Source organism: Vicugna pacos, chromosome 13 (genome assembly GCF_048564905.1).
Source record: "Vicugna pacos chromosome 13, VicPac4, whole genome shotgun sequence".
Taxonomy (NCBI): Eukaryota; Metazoa; Chordata; class Mammalia; order Artiodactyla; family Camelidae; genus Vicugna; species Vicugna pacos.
The window spans coordinates 20,188,465-20,205,400 of NC_132999.1; the positions used below are offsets into that span (position 1 = coordinate 20,188,465).

Sequence of the window (16,936 nt, forward strand, 5' to 3'; positions counted from 1 at the left end):
ATTTGCCCTTCCTACGTGAGAACAGATCTTTTCATTGGAGGCTTCATCCAGAACCTGGGCTAAAATTTGCCTTCCATTAATGTCTACCCACTTTTTATCATTCCAGACAACATAAACCTGATTCTTCTGCTACATACAAAATTCAAAAATTTTGAGGACAGTCCTTGTGTCTTCTCTTTCTAGGTTTAGTAACCTCTAAATCATCAGCCAAAATACCTCTCCTCAGTCTGGTTGTTTTCCTCTGGACACATGCCAGCTGACTTTTATCTTTAAATTCTTCACAAAAATGAACATTCCTTCTGTGGTCTGAACATGATAGAAGAGAACAAGGCTGTAATTCCTCTTTTGAACACTCTCTGCCCATCATTACTATTTTCTCAGTGTGGCTGTATCACACTGCTAATGTTTGCAACACAAATGTGACCCTTCTCCCATATATTATCTCCAGGCCAAGGATTCCTCCATCCTGTTCTTGTACAATTGGTTGTTTGAACCAAAGTACAGAATTTTATATTCTTCCCTCTAAGTATCCTGTGGTTCGAGTCATTCAAAGCTGCCTGAGACATCTGGCTTCAGATTAAGTCATCCACAGATGCACAGACCTTCCAAACATTGTGTCTTGTACTAATTTGATCAGCATGTATGTCATCTTTGTCTAATCAAGTCATTGATATAAAAGTTGAACAGAATAGGCTAGAGGCCAGAGCTCTAAAGGGCGCCAATAGAGCCTTCTTTCCAGACTCACATTTATCAAGCAATCAGTATTCTTTGGTGATGTCTCATTGTCCTCTTGGCCTTGAACATCTAACCACTCAGTGTGATCTGGCCTTTGCAAAGCTCTTTACTCTCCCTGTTACACAGAACAACTTGCCTTTCCCCAAGTGTATCTATCATCCCTTGCCTCCATGTTTTAATTTGGCCTCCTTTGCCTATAATGCCTGTTCCCTGCTTGCTCACCTAGGGCACTCCAATTAACTTTCCAAGTCTCAGCCCCAAGTGTCACTGTCTATGATGCCATCCTCTGCTTCACAGGCAGAATTAGGTGTTCCCAGAGCAGCCCATACAATCCTCAGCTGCGGTCCTCAGCACAGTAAGTGGCAACTGCCTGTGTCTCCCAGAAGACCAGGGACAGGAAATGAGTGGTACCTGTGCCATGTGCTCTCTCCTACCATCATAGAAGATTGTGCTCATCAACCACTGGCTCCAGATGAAGCCTCAGAATCCTTCCCAACACAACCCTCCAGGCAGCCACCACCAATGGATTAGATCAGAAACTCAAGTTGAAACCCCTATACATTTTACCATTTCCTTAAGGGCAGAAACTATGCCTTATTCACCTTTGTATCACTAGGCCTAGAACCAAGTAACTGGCATAAAATTAACTCAATAAATGTCTGTGGAATGAATGCATGTTTACCAGTGAGTTGGAACTTCAAAAACAAATTTTTTCCATGCTCATATAAAATCCTCAAAAACAAAATAATTCTGGTATTGGCAAGAGCTGGTCATTGGCACTAATTGTGATTAGCAACAGAGAATAATTATGGACCATTACTTAAGAACTTTCTCCACCTGATTCTAAACAGAGCTCTCTGAGAAGGCTGGCCTGACTGGTCCTAGTATTCACAGGCCTCATGTGATACACATACGTGTATGGACTTAGAGGCCTGGAACCAATTTGACTGCCTCCCCAGCTGTATATCTCCTAAATACCCATTAGCTGATGGTAATTTTAGGAGGTCTAAATGCCACAGTTGAAAATGGTCTGCCAAAGTTTTATCTACAAGAAATCTGTATTATGGAGATTGCTTCCCCATGGTACACTCTTCAGAGACAGTTACTTGAACCAAAAAGAAAAAATTCCTAAAGAGACTTATTTATTCTCATACTCCAGGTTTGTTTAAGATAACCCCTGGGACAAGTCTAGGGGCAGCTGTACTTATGTAAAGGTCAAATTAGGGCCAGCAACATCATCAACTATTAACTAATTATTTATTAATTAGCCCTTCTCTGTGTATCTCTATCAAATGGATATTTCAGATCTTAAACTTAATCTAATCTCTAATATTACTCTTGCAGAGTCATAAATGTGTATATAACAGAACCTGTAGAGGGTAAGAAAGTTAAGATACAGCAAAGTCCATTTGTTTCCATAAGTAACTTTCAGAGCCCTCTTTAGAATTCCTAGCACTATTGTCAAACCACATTCTGGGATTTTATGAAGGTGCTTTGTAAAATGGAAGTGGCTAGTAGTACTTGGCTGGAGGTAGATGATCAATAAATGTTTATTGGATGGATGGTTGCCTGGTTGGATAGGTAGATGGATGGATGGATGGATGGATGGATGGATGGATGGATGGTTGGATGGATGGATGGATGGATGGTTGGATGGATGGTTGGATAGATAGATGGGTGGATGGTTGGATAGATAGATGGATGGATGGTAGGACAGACAACATGCAATTTTGTCTATGAAGTAGCTAGAAAGCCAGATGTCCAATCTCTTGATTCAATCTCCTAGAAACCAAAAAGCACCTGGCATAATCAACAAGAGAGTCAACACCTCAAGGAGAGCTCAAGTTTAGTAACAATTAAACTTACTAGGCTCAAATTCTTTTACAGGAAAAGTATATTTTAAAGATATAATTCAAAAGATTATCAAGGAAGTCTTAGAATCAGCCACTGGGACTAATTATGATTACTAATTTGATGTACTTGCATGTGGCATGACTTCCACAGCAGCACCGCAGGACCACACAGCGCAGTCCTCTCTGCTCATCATGGAGCACAGGGTTTTCCTGTCTGGGAAACCAGTACTCCATCAGGTTCTAAAAATATCATCACTCACTCAAGCTAGAAAAGGCCCAGCAAGAATAATAATTGGGCTAGTAGAAGTTTCTAGATTTTGCTTTGAGTAAAGGGTTTATTAATTCCTTGGCATCATCTAATCAGCAATACTAATAATGATAGCCAGTATTTATTAAGCTCTTACTTTGCACCAGGTACTGTTCTCAGCATTACACAAGCATCATCACTTTAAACTCAGAGAAGAACAGATGAGGAAGTAGGCATCAAGCTATTAGGTAACTTCCTATGTGGCCCACCTGAGACATGGTAGAGCCTGAATTCCCACCAGGAGTCTGTCTTCCTAACGACCAGAGCCCTCTATGAATTGAATGTGCTCCACACCACTTCATAAAGGGAAGACCCTCACTCCCTCACCCTTACTAGTTAGATAGCCCAACCGACTACTGCCACTTAAAAAAAATTCCATTTCAACTTTCTTCTCAACAAAGTAGATACCTTTACCTGGTCTCATGTGCTGATTCTCCCTTCTCCCCTCTACTAAAGTAGCACTTCCCCAGGTCTGCTCTGAGGCAAGTTCTATAATAAAATATTCTGTGGTCAAAGAAGTTTGAAAAGTGTTTAAGCAGCTAAACAATGCTTCTTGTTCGTATGACTTCTCAAGGTCTTTAGTTGATGGGCACCAAACAGCTTCAAGAGCAGGACAGGATATTATATGTCGTACTTTATAAATGTATCGGATTAGAGAACCCTTTTTTCCCTACAGAACACCTGAAGGTCCCACCGAAGACGCATAAGAAACACTGCCAGAAAGGGAGGAAGTCCTCCAGTCTCAGACCACAGGTCGTCTCCCTAGTGGTCTCAAGTTCTCTCTAAATTATACACAGGCTTACATTTTTGCCTCATCTAGCCTCACTCCCTCTCACAAACCCTGTCCTTTTGGCAAAACCACAAGAGAACACATCACCCAAGATGGGAGTGATAGGGTTGTTTTTTTTTTTTTTTGTCTTTTTTTCTCCTTTATAGGGATTCATTTTATAATTTTCAGGTCAAATTGAATGCCAAGAAATCATTATCACTCCACATGAACTTCCTTTCAGTAGATAATAAGAATGAAGTAATCTGTTTGAATCTCCTTTGTTGCCTTCCTTATTACAAAGAGATAATTGAATAATTACTTAATGAGAAAAATAAAATATAAATAATAAGTTAAATAAATTAATAATGCTTTGCTCAAGCTATGTTCCTGCTCAACTGTAAGATCTGACTCATTTCAAATTCTTGCGGCTTCCACTTCTCCCTCATCTGATGGTTTATTTCCTTTTAAATTAAATTGTCCTTTAAGTAATTTTTAATTATTTAGGTTGTCAACCCCTTCAGAGAATGAATGAATAAATGAAGTTATTCAACAAACGAATGTGTCAGGTTTCCTATACAGTGGTGACTAAACAGACTATGGTTTCCACCCTCATGGGGTTTATAGGGTTTTTACTGTCTTTTTGTATTTTTTAATTGAAATATAGTTGATGTACATTATGTTAGTTTCAGGTGTACTACATAGTGATGTGATGTTTGCACACATTATGAAATGATCACCATGATAAGTCTAGTAACCATCTGTCCCCATACAAAGTTATTACAGTATTCTTGATTATATTCCTTATGCCACGTATTACACCCCTGTGACTTATTTATTTTCTAACTGGAGATTTGTACCTCTTAATCCCTTCTACCTATTCCACTCCCACATCCCCCTCCCCTCTGGCAACCACCCGTTTGTTCTCTGTATCTAAGAGTCTGTTTTTATTTTGGTTTGTTTTGTTTTTTAGATTCCGCATATAAGCGAGATCATATGGTATTGGTCTTTCTCTGTCTGACTTATTTCACTTAGTATAATTCCCTCTACATCTATCCATGTTGTCGCAAATGGGTGCATGTATCTTTTTGAACTAGTGTTTTTGTTCTCTTCAGGTAAATACCCAGAAGTGAAACTGCTGGACCACATGGCAGCTCTGTTCCTTAGTTTTTAAGGAAATTCCATACTGTTTTCCACAGTGGCTGCACCAATTTACAATCCCACCAATAGTGCACAAGAGTTCTCTTTTCTCCACATCCTCACCAGCCCTTGTTATTTGTTTTCTTTTTGAGCTTACAGTCTTATGGGAGATACTAATAAGAAATAAACACACGACTTACACAATAGTAACAAATTGTGACGAACGCTTAATGGTGCTTATAAAAAGAGAGAGAACGTGATGAGTGAGAATGACCAGGCTGGGGATGAGGGGTGGGTGGGGAGGTGTTCTAGAAAAGGGAAGGATGAAGGATGAAGAAGGCTAATGCTAACAAGCAAAGCAGGCAGAGGCCAGACCCACAGAGAACTGGAAGCCAAGCCACAGTAAGGATCTCAGCCTTTTGCCTACAAAGAAACGGCAGCCATTAAAGAGTTTTAAACCAGGAAGGCTCATGATCATATTTCTGTTTTTGGAGAAAAAAAAAATCATTCCAGCTACCATGCGGCGAACAGATTAGAAGGAAACAAAATGTAGAGACAGTCAGGAGGCTGCTACATGCTGCATGGCTTGAAACTGGTAAGTAAATAACAATTAGGTTTATTTCCAATCGTTCCTCATTGCCAAGAAAGGGTAAGGGTGTTTTCAAAGCAAAAGGGAACTGTAGGAACCTAAGAAGCTTGAGAATGCTGAGGTATGTTTGGAAATCAATCTTCGCAAGCATTCCACGTGAGTCCTAGAAAGATCTATAGAGATCCTATAGAGTCCTATAGAGGTCCATCCTCCCTCTGGTTCCCCACAGGTGGACCCTGCTACATAGTCCTGTGGGCAGAGAAGTGCAGCAAGGGCGTCTGGAGTTCCCCACGTGCCCACCCTCTCTCTGGCTGTGTGTCAAAGCGAGGCAAGGAAGGCAGATGTAAAGGAAAACAGGATGGCATGAAATTCAGCGAGATGCCAGAGAGGTACTCAGAGGTTAAGTGCTCGGGAAGCACTCGGACTCTCAACAAGGAGTCTGCCTTATGGGACGTGCTCTTACTAAATTCACCCGGTAGTTTATAACCTTTGACAGCACATATCAAAGGGCCCCCGTCCCATTCTTTCCATGTTTCCCTGCCACCGCCCCCACAAAAATTCTAATAAATTGTTTCTGCTGAATATAGGAGCAGATCATTTTTCCTCTCTCAATTAGAAGTCTTCCCTAAAGATCAATATCCCCTCAATTTGCTCTAGAAATAGCAGAGAAAAATACAGACGTCTCCCCTGGCCTTCAGTAAGAGGAAATGCTACTTACGGAGTCTCCAGTCACAGTCTATCAGGAATTTCTCATCTCTTCCTCACCCTCCCATCCCATCTTTCCACAAACTGATCTTCACCCTACTCGCCCCAAGGCTAGTCATGTCAGCATAACCACACAAATGAAGGAAGAAGAAAAGTTACAAGTTACCACATCTTTTCCTCTTTTCACGTGCCAGATTCTACACTCCTAGCTTACATCCACTGTCACTAAGTCACGGCTATAAAGTCAGGTGATATGCACTATTGTACCCATCCTACTGATGAGGAAACTGAGACTTAGAGTAAGCAACTTGCCCTACTCACACACTAAGCGGCAGAGCTAGACTCTAAATTCATGTTGCTCTAGCTCCAGAGGCCAAGTTTTTAACCATTATGGCTTTCCACCCAGAGGAATTTAACTCTCCTCCCAGAGGAATTTTCCTTTCAACTTTGAGCAAACTTATTAGCTCTTGGATCTTGATGGCTGAATAACAACAGAACTGGAGGCCACTGCTCTTTCCACTACATCAAGCATCCAAAGGGAAATAACCCTGCTTCACTAGAAAATCAAAAGCTGGACGTTCAAACTAGACGAGTCAGCACTAATCCTTGCATGCTCTCATTTTCTAAGAAAAACTTCAGAAGGAAAAAAAAAATGCTATTTTCATTGCAGAAAAGAGCCACTGCTTTCTTAGCCAAAGCTAGCTATTTTCTTTTTTTCTGGCAACCTCACTGAAAAGTAAGAGTGCAATACATGAGATTCTCTTTGGATGGGCTATGCAGAGTCTTCCACTTGGTGTATTTTGGTTTAGAGGATGGGGTTGTACAGCCCAACCTAATTTCTGTAGAGTCAACCTAAAATAAAATTTAGCCTGGAGACTGCAAAAATGAGGAAAGGAGAGAGAGAAAATGAAAGAAAGCTGATAGAAACACATCTCTGTTCCTCTCTCTCTGTTTCTCTCTCTCTTTCATGGAAACAGTTTCCAATTGGTTTCATAATTGCATTGAGTCATCTGGGCAAACAATCAGACCGTTTCTCAAGTTCACCATGTCTCTTACACGCAGGAAGATGAGGCATTTAAGGAAATTTTCCTCCTCCCCACATAATCTCTTTCTCTTTGGGTAGTTGGATGGAGGTGGCTTGAGAGAGCTGGGGGCAGAAATTTGGGAATTCACAGTTAATGAATTGCAAACGTGTACAAGTGATGCCCAGGGTGGGAGGGAGTGAAAAATGAAATTCCTGGGAAAATAATGCACGTGTCCCAGGGAAATGAGCCACACATTTTTTATGAATCAAGAGACCAGTGCTTTCTTTATATGTGCGCCAAACAGCATTCCTGGGTAACGGTTCCATATCTCATGAGGTGTAAGCCACTTCACTCCATCTTATTAGAAACATTCAAAACAAGGCAAGTATTTTGAAACCCATAAAATTTATGGAATTCTAAGCACACCAAAGACAGAATGGACGAGGGACTCCTCTGTTTAACTGGTTTTAATTTATATTCACTTTAGCAGTTTAACCCACCTTTAAAATCCAACCAAGATTTGAAAACATTAATAACTACAAACCATTTTTTCTGAAACTGTCTCCCACTTTCTCAACAACCGTAAAACTCACTTGCTTAAAGCTTCAAGGACACAAGAAAAATGGATCCCAGAGTCCCTAGAAAATTGGCTATAACCTTTGTCACTCACCTGATTAGTTACCTACCTCATGGGCCATTTGAAAGGCAAGAGAGGCCTCCAGCTGGTGGGCAGTGCAGCTACTAGTCTAAATATTCCCCAGAAATTCTAGACAGCAATTAATAAGGAGGGAAGTGATCAAGCAAGTCTATTTATCCTGAAGCCCAAGTAAATGAGACAGTGCCTGGCGGCACACAGAACAGTCTTCAGAATAATCAGGTCAAACACCACCAGAAACTGAGCACACGGTTTTAAGTAGCTTAGAAGAATTTCAATTTTCCACTTACCCAAGGTAAGATCCAAAGGGAAAACTTAATTTAAATGTTTACTCTTTTAATTCAGCAGTGCTTAGACACGCAGCATACCAGGCACAGTAAATAAACAAACAAACAAAGAAAAGAAAGCTGAGAAGTGTAAACTATGGCCCTTGCCCTCAAGAAACTTCATTAGGGCTCAAAAGTTCAAATGATAATTTTAGCAAATCTTTCTAGGGCACTTAAAATGTGTCAAGCACTATGCATGTTATTTAATCTTCCCAGCAATCCTATATGGAAGATACTGTTTTTATCCTTTTATGCCCAGTTTGCAGATGAGGAAACAGAAGCTTAGAAAGGTGAAGTAACTTGCCCAAGGACACACAGAGAGAAACAGAACTAGGATTTAAAGACTGCCTATCTGATTCTAAAGGCTCACTGAGAAAGTTAACTGTACTTCAGATAGTAAGATCTGGAAGCTTTCCATTGTTAGTTCAATAAAAGCCCAAACAGCTTATTTTTTTCCAGGAACTGTCATAAGCACTTGGCATAAATTAATTCCTTTGCTTTTTATAATAACCATATAAAGTAACTACTATGAATATCCCCAACTTCATCAATGGGGGAACCGAGGAACAGAGAGGTTAAGCAACTTGCCCAGGGTCATACCTTTCATAAGTGGTAGAGTCTGAACTCAAACCCAGCCAGCTGGCTCCAGGCTGTCCTCTTCAACACTCTTCTGCCTGTCTGTCTGAGCATGGCGACTCCAAGAGGTCCAGGAAATTCGGGCTCCATTAATAGGATAGCAACAGACCAGAACCAAAAGAGAAATGTTCCACTATACTCCGTGCTCTTCTGACTTTACGTGGGGCATTTCGTTCAGGTATTTTTACATCTGAAGAAACACACTGACAAACTGGAACGTGTCCAGCAGAAAGTAGGAAGGGGAGAAAACAGAGAAAGAGTGTCTTAAGAGTATGGAGTAATTGGGGCTGTTTGGCCTAGAAAGGAAATTTCAAGAGCACACAAGTACCATTTTCCCAAAATGTCAAGAGGGCCCTAACTGCCCTAAGAGAATGTGGGAAGCAGCCCCGGTACCGATCTGGTTCATCATTCATTTGCTCATCAATTTTTACTGAGGAGCCAACAGGTATTAAATACAGAAAATGCTCCTAGCTTAAACTATTACTCTTGCATTTCAAAGTGGAAGATCTGTTCCCTCATCAGTGAGATCCAGCAGCGGGGGGAAGGACAGAGAGCAGAGATGTGTCCTGCACGAGGTGGGACGCTGGACAGGTGACCTCCAAGACCTGCTCTGATCCATGTATCTCGCCTTGTGCTATTGCTATCAAAAACCGCCATAAAAATCCTCATAAATTACAGCCCTTCATCATCTTTAAGAAGCCAAAAGAAGCAGCCCCCTCCCCGACAAAAAAAAAGAAGAAAAAATGTTTTCAGTGGGCTTTACATAGAGAATCTGACAAGTCTGAACGAAGGTAAAACATACCACATTTAGAAAACAAGCCAAAGGAGCACTTGCATTCTAAAACAAGAGAGAAATTATGAAAGAAAAATGCAATTTCTCTCCTCCACTTCCTTTTTCTCAAATTCCTCTTTGGTTAACGAATGTATTAGCATATCTCATTCATAGTTATCTTTTTCCTAGGGTGTGTCTTGTCTGTTTTTCATGTTTTTACACTGAGTAAGAGCCTGTGGCATCAGCCCCCTGGGTCTCCCTGGACTACAGAACCAGCTCCCAACACGTCAGCCCCGGGCCCAGTTTACAGCAGCAGCGGGCACTGGCTGTTGGCCTCTCCAGCAAAATGTTTCCCAGTTTCTGAGTCAGGAGAAGCATCTGAGGTCAAGATCTGTAAACACATTCCAAAATATGAGCACTTCCAAGTGAAAGAAACCAATCAAAACCACTGCAATGGTTTTCAATTTAAGTCAGACAATACATCCTGCATTCTTTGTTAAAATGAAGATGCATGTGTATTTTCATTACTACTACTAGTATGGTTTTTTTTTAAGTTTTTTAATTTCTTTTTTTTTTAACAATGTATTATTTGGTAAAAGACATAATAAAAATGTTATGCTATTTCAAGGCATTCTTCTAGACAGGATAATGAATTTTCCATAGATAAAGAATATTTTTTCCTGACACAAATTCTGAGAGTTTTTAATGATACCTTTTTTCTTTCTGTCCCCATCAATGGGACTGAGAGATTGGCATGAATCAGTCTAAAACAACTGAAATGAGGCAATCAGGAGGATAGGATTCTACCATGTATCAGGAAAAGGGTCTGACCTAGGCTGCTCACTCCTTCAGGATTTTTTTCCTAATACAGTCTTTTGTTTGCTTTGTTTTGTTTCTTAAAGAATGGTTTGGAGGAGTGAGAATAGAGGGTAGACTAAGAAGAGAAATAAGATCTCCTGACAAAAGATACATATCTTACTCTATAGTTTGTGATACTATTTAAAACAGAAACACCATTTAGCAGTAGCTGGAATCACTCAAACAGAGGCATCCAAACTCCATCCTGAATCTAGGAGCAAAGGTATCAGAGGAGGGCAAGTCTCCATGGAGCACTGATAACCTCAGAACTAAGTGCAAAGAGAAATTGTAGCAGGATTTGGTGAATGCAGTTCCAAGTGTGTCTCTCCCGTCACTTAACATATCTCCAAGTCCAACTGAGACAGAGTCAGAGAGGAATACCGTCTCCACAAAAATGAAATCATCAATATACCCTGATAATCTTGGAAACAGAAACAACTTCTCAGGTCACTTTCTCCTCCCCTCTTACCGACTTTCTTTGGGTTTGTGAAGCCAAAAGAGATCATAAAAGCACAACATATTTGTACTATTGTGGGATTTGAAGAGACCAAGAGATTCTGATGAACAAAGGAAGAAGGTAATGATGTCTCCATTAGCACCACAAATGAAGGGAAGAAGTGAAAGATAAACAACGGGCAATCTAGAAACCATTTGTATTTGATCCTGCAGCAGGATAGATGGGTTCTCTTGCAGTAGGTTTGCTTTCCAAATTACTTTCCTCCCTCTGAACCAATGATACAATCAGACTGCCTTCAAGAACATACACTAACTGAATAATGGGAGAGGAGGTCAAGAAAGGCTGGGTGGCCCTGGACAAATCTGGGAAGAACTCAACTGGGTAATGTGTGTGCCTTTAAATCTACCCTTAAATGAGCACCAGCTATATGTGAGGCACTACATTATCTGCTTGAATTATCTTTACTAAACCTTTCAACAGCAGTGGCTCTATAAAGATCACCACTGTCATGCTGCATGTGAGAAAAATCGAGGCAAAAGGAGGTTAGGAAATAGACCTGTCCAAACAGCTGGGAAAGAAGGGACCCGGGACCAGAGCCTGGATGTGTTCTTTAAATTCTTGCCTGGCTGCCTGCTGCTTCCCTTTTTAAAGGGACACTTCTCATAGTGGATAGTCCACAGACAAGATCACCAGAAGCTGATGTGAACAGCATTTCACAGCAGACCTGTAAGTTTGCAAATTCAGGGAAGGGTGATATTTAGCTGTTTACTGATGGGACCTACTGAAGACCACCCTGTTATAATATAAAACATATTGACCATGAATTTCTTCCCAGATGGGTTATGTTGACAGTTTCTGCTGAAACCAAGCAGTTTGTTTGTTTCTATTTCTCCACAAGTTTAATACAGAGGATTTTGCAAAGCCACATCTCAGGTTAGATCTTACACTTTGGCAAACACAGTGTATGATCGGTGTTTAATCTTGACAGCGTCTCATTAGTGTAAATTAGTGACTCAATATTAAAACTAGAAAACAAGTGGTTAAGAGACCCCAGTTAAGACAAGTTTCATTAAAACAATAATGACTTACTGTATGCCGTGCCCAGTTTCAAAAAGCTTCAAGCTCCCTAATCATTTTCTGGATGGTTTCCATTCCAACCTGTTTCCATGTTGGTATAAATCCATCAATCTCCAGTGAGGATGTGCATGGGAAAATGAACATAATGTTAAGTCTACAGAGACCTTATTGCAATGTCAAAATCAAGTGATGTCAGTTTAAATTACAGCTTTTAAAAAAAAAAAAGGCACTATAAAGACATATGTCTCCTGGAGCCTGTCTGGTTGCCTAGAGCAAATGCTCTACCAAGTTGGGTAGAGAAACCAGTTTCCATCTGCCTAGCAGTTTCTCAGTGTTTCCATCTTCCAAGAAGGCACCCAGCAGTAAGAGCACATTCAACAGACCAGTTAACACAACTGAGCGCTGAGGAATCCAGAGACTTCTGCTGTTCCACAGGGGATGATCGTTTGTACCAATCAGTCAAGGTCTGTGTGCATATTGTCCTCTGTTTACTCCCGTTAGTACTGGAAAACCACAAGCTTTCATTAAAAAAACTTGCTAACTTCTTGAGTCAGAAGCCCCAGCTTTTTCAACACCAAGGACCCCTTCTGGTATCCTTCCCCCACCAGTGCCATGTTTCAAAAAACTCTCCCATGTGCTTATTACAATGATCAGAACTGTCTACTTCTCTTAGACTCCGAAATACCAAAAATGATTTACACACTCTGTAGCTACCTTAGTCTAGAGATATATCAGTTTGGAAAGCAGTAAGATGAGAATATGAAACAGGAAATAACAATAGTAAGAATGCTTCATGTTTATTGAGTGTATGTATGTATGTATGTGTGTATATATCTAGATATATATAGATATACATATATTTATGCCCAGCATCGTGCATTATTTACATTATTCAATTTGATCCTCATCACCACCTTGTGAGTTGAGCACAGTAATTATCTTCCTCACAGATAGATTTAGAAACATTAATAAATTTGCTCAAGGCCACTGAACTACTGCCAGAGCAAAGATTTGAACCCCTGCTGTCTGACTTCAAAGGCTCGGCTTTTCTCCACTCCACAAGTTCCCTATCTCTCACCCCTTGCTGCCTTTCTGGCTCTTTGGAAAACATCATAGGCACGGTGCCCATTTGGGGAACTTTTGCAAAGCTTCAAGTTATCGTCTTACTCCCTGACACCCCTTTCATCAGTCTCCAAAGTGATGCTGCACATTCTTAAAAGAGACAGAGATGGAGAACACATAGAGAATCACAAGTATTGAAACCCAAGTGCAAAAGTATACCCAAAAAAAACCAAGGTACTGGTTCTTTTAGTCACCATTTACCTGCACCCAGCTTCCTCCACTTGAAGTAATAATGCAGGAACCTATCTCCTGAATGTCCCAGAGCCCCTCGGATATTTGCTTCTCAATTCTCTTCTTTGAATGTGAAAGGCAAAGAGGTTTCAATATGACAGACACTGCCACTAGGTTTCTGATGAAAGGACCAAAGACAGCCTTGGACAATGAACTCTGGGCAGTTCACTCTTGCTACCAGTAATTCCTCCTCTCACCACAAAGAGGAAAAAAAGTACCTGGGTAAGGTGGGGGTGGGAGCTTCCCCTAGATGCTCAGAGTTTAAACCAGAGGTTCTGTAAGGATAGCTAAGTGTCTGCACGTAGATATAATTATTTTTGAAAGCATATGTGAATAATATAATGCTGTGCATGGAACAGGGAGCTGGGAAGAGCAGAATACCCAGGGACATTACAGTACAGTCTCAACCATACCGTGACCGATACATGGACAGGGACTAGTGAGGAAATCAAAAATACATAAAAAGTTTGATTTTTACAAATAGCCCACACACATTTTCCCTTGTGTTTTGAGTTCAGTTTCTGTCATAATATTTGTGTGCAATAAATAATAATTTCAAGAGCATATTATATACAGAGTGTATAATTATGTGATACAAGTACAAACAAATTAGCTTTATAACGTATCATCCAAGCATTAATCATTTAGAACATTCTGAGTTAGGATGCTGATCTGGGGGGTTACTTAGCGCTCTCTCCCTCAAAAGTAACTCTGTCTGGTTGCAAGGTTCCTTTTGATCACATCCTATGCCTCGAGGCCCAGATCCCATGGACAGCACACCACCTCTTCTGGGAGCCTAGCAAATGTTCCAGGATAAGAGAATGAGGTATTTCACAAGTACTGCTTTCCTACTCTGAGAGGGGGGCAGAAAGCAAAATTACAACTACAATGAACAAAAGTTGAATTCCTTACAACTCAGCATCACAAAGCTAAGCTCTGTAGTGGAAAAAAATTTTTGAATGAATGAATGTGTGGGGAAGAGCAAGATGCTTCTCAGAGCATGGAAAGAGGAGAGAGCGCTGTGAACCACATGTGTAGTGAAGACCTCCTTTTTATACTCTTTCTGTGGGACACAAGCCCCCTTCTCAGCAGCCCTGACAAGAGATAGAAAAGTGCACTTTATCTCAAGGACGTGGCAGGCAGGCCTAGGCGCCAGGCACACAGGCACACAGGCTGAGCACAAAGGCCAAAGCTGGCCCAGCCAAAACAAGCTGCGGCCCAGCGTGGAAAAACACTGGTCCGTCTGGTGGCAGTGTGTTCAGAGCCACTGAGGAGTGAAATGTCCTTGAAAAATTAAAATTCTGGATTATCAGAAGTTTCAAATAATCTATAACAACCACAACCATCATTATCATGGTTGAGGTTTTGCCGTGCGTGCGTGAGCCCACAGGTTAGGATCCTAATCTAATAGCTCCAGGCTATAAGCTAGCTAGAGCTTAGGAACTGGGCATCTTTCCCAAAATGCCTCTGATGCTACCGTGGATTCAGAGGGACATTCCCACCACTGCAGAGATTTCAACACAGCCAGGCCATGAGCCTCGCAATCATTCAATAGATGCTGTTTCTAGAGGACTTGGGGGACAACAACAACAACACAAAAACAGAAGAAATACACAATTCTTGGATTTGGAATTCATGCTCAGCTTTCAGTAACATGATGATCTGATTCATATACTGCAAGTAAAAATGATGCAAAATGAGTGCCTAGTTGCTTAAAACAAATAAAAAGGCGTAAAAATATATAATAGATCTTGAATGCTGTTTCTTCCCTATTCCCTCCACCACATGTCCAAATCCTCATCTTCTCAAGCTCAGCCCAGATGCCCGTCCCCCATGAAACTCCCAGTCCCTCTCTGATGCTCTCACTTCTCTCCGCATCATCCAGGGGGTGGTAACCACCTCCTCGGAACTCACATATCTGTACCTGGCCTATTAAAATAGGATAATGAGAGCTGCCACGTACCAAGTGCCTGCTCTGCCCTGAGCCATTTTTATTGCTTTTTCAAATCCTAAAGCAGCCCTTCCAGGAATGGAATGTATCATTCACAATTTAAAGGTTGAGAAACCACACTTGAACAAGACTGACTAACTTGCCCAAAGCCAAAGAGTGAAGAAGTGGTAGACCCTGAACTTGAACCCAAGTCCATCAGCTTGTAAAGCCCTTTGCTCTGCACCCAGCCATACCCTATGGCCTGGTTACTCTCTGCCTCATATTTCTCTCTTTTCCTAGATGACAAGATCCTTGAGGACCAGACCCATGTCTGAGTCATCATTCACTCAGTTACAAGCCATCTTAAGTAATCTCTGAAAAAATATGGTAAACAGAACATGGAGTAGGTATTTAACAAATACTTGTTGAATGAATGATAAAATGACACAAAACCCACAGGAACAGGTAGAAGGGGCAATTGTCACAGCATTGGCAACAAAAGATACCACTGATATTTTTTCTGGGCCTTTAATTACAGAGTGTCCTACCTCTCACATGGCCCATTTGTCCCAACGGGCCAGAGCTACTTTCACATCAGCAGCCTCACCACAGCCTCACCTGGGACCTCCTGTGTGATACGCAAGCAACAGACCATCAGCTTGTGTTTCTAAAGAGAACTAACTCCATTACCATTCCCTGAAGCATCCTTCACTCAGCAAGCTCCAATATCCCCCAACAGCCAGAATCAGGAAAACATAGGCAAAGCAAGAAAGGTGGAATATTTGGCCCCTGCCCACCATTTACATGGTCCAAAAGTAACCTATGAATCTTAATCTAGATTTATTTCTTCTTTTATGGCATAAGGGACAAGTGGTCAAGAGCAGGTCCATAAATTTACTCTGACTTTTATTAGACGCGGAATATTTTCGTTTGAGAGGTCAGCATAACTTGGAGGAAAAGACAAAAACCTCTCTCAGAGTGAACCACCAAGTTACCCCTGACATAACACAGGACTGCTGTCTCCTGACAGTGAGCCGTTTGCTAATTCGAACGCCTTAAAAGTCATCAAAACAGGTTAATGTTTCCCATTCATCGTTATCAGTTTGTGTATTTCACATCTCCTCCAGATTCTTTGGGGAAAAGAACGTGATTGGGACTATTAAGTAATGTAGCTGAATTCCTCAGTGATGAACGAAAACCAGACTCATGGCACAACCCATCCTGCAGAAGGAATCAAAGTGTCGATGGAAGCTGAAAATGAGGCTGACTGCTGAAGAGGAAGTCCAATGAACTGACTTCAGCACTTTATTTGGTCAAACCACCTGGTCTAACATTCAAGTTTCATCAAAATACCTTATTCCTTCAGCCATTTTTAAAAAGCATTAATTATGTGTCTAATGTGGCGCAATGAACTAGGAATACAATGATGAATAAGGCTTTGTCCTTGTTCTCCAGAAGTTTCCAGTCTAGCAGGATTGAGAGTGTCTAAGAAAAGAGTTCCCATCAGTGTGATAAAGGCAGGAACAGAACAGTTTACCAGCTTCAACATCACACCCTTCAAAACTGGCTGAACAACAGAGTAGCTAAAACTCATTACCGTAATGGTCTTCACTATGCACACCCAGTGATTTCACCTATGTTATCTGATTTCATCCTCAATTAATCCATCACAAGGAAATATTCTTCTCAGGAAAAAACCCTGAAATGACTATCAAATCTATTCCTTTTAAGTTTATGTAAAAGAACACCTGG

General features: G+C 41.0%; 1 protein-coding gene across 1 annotated transcript in view; it reads right to left on the reverse strand.

The window, feature by feature from the left end:
• Positions 1–16,936, reverse strand: part of ROR1 (receptor tyrosine kinase like orphan receptor 1) — a 385,155-nt gene that overhangs the window by 285,306 nt on the left and 82,913 nt on the right. The window lies entirely within an intron of this gene.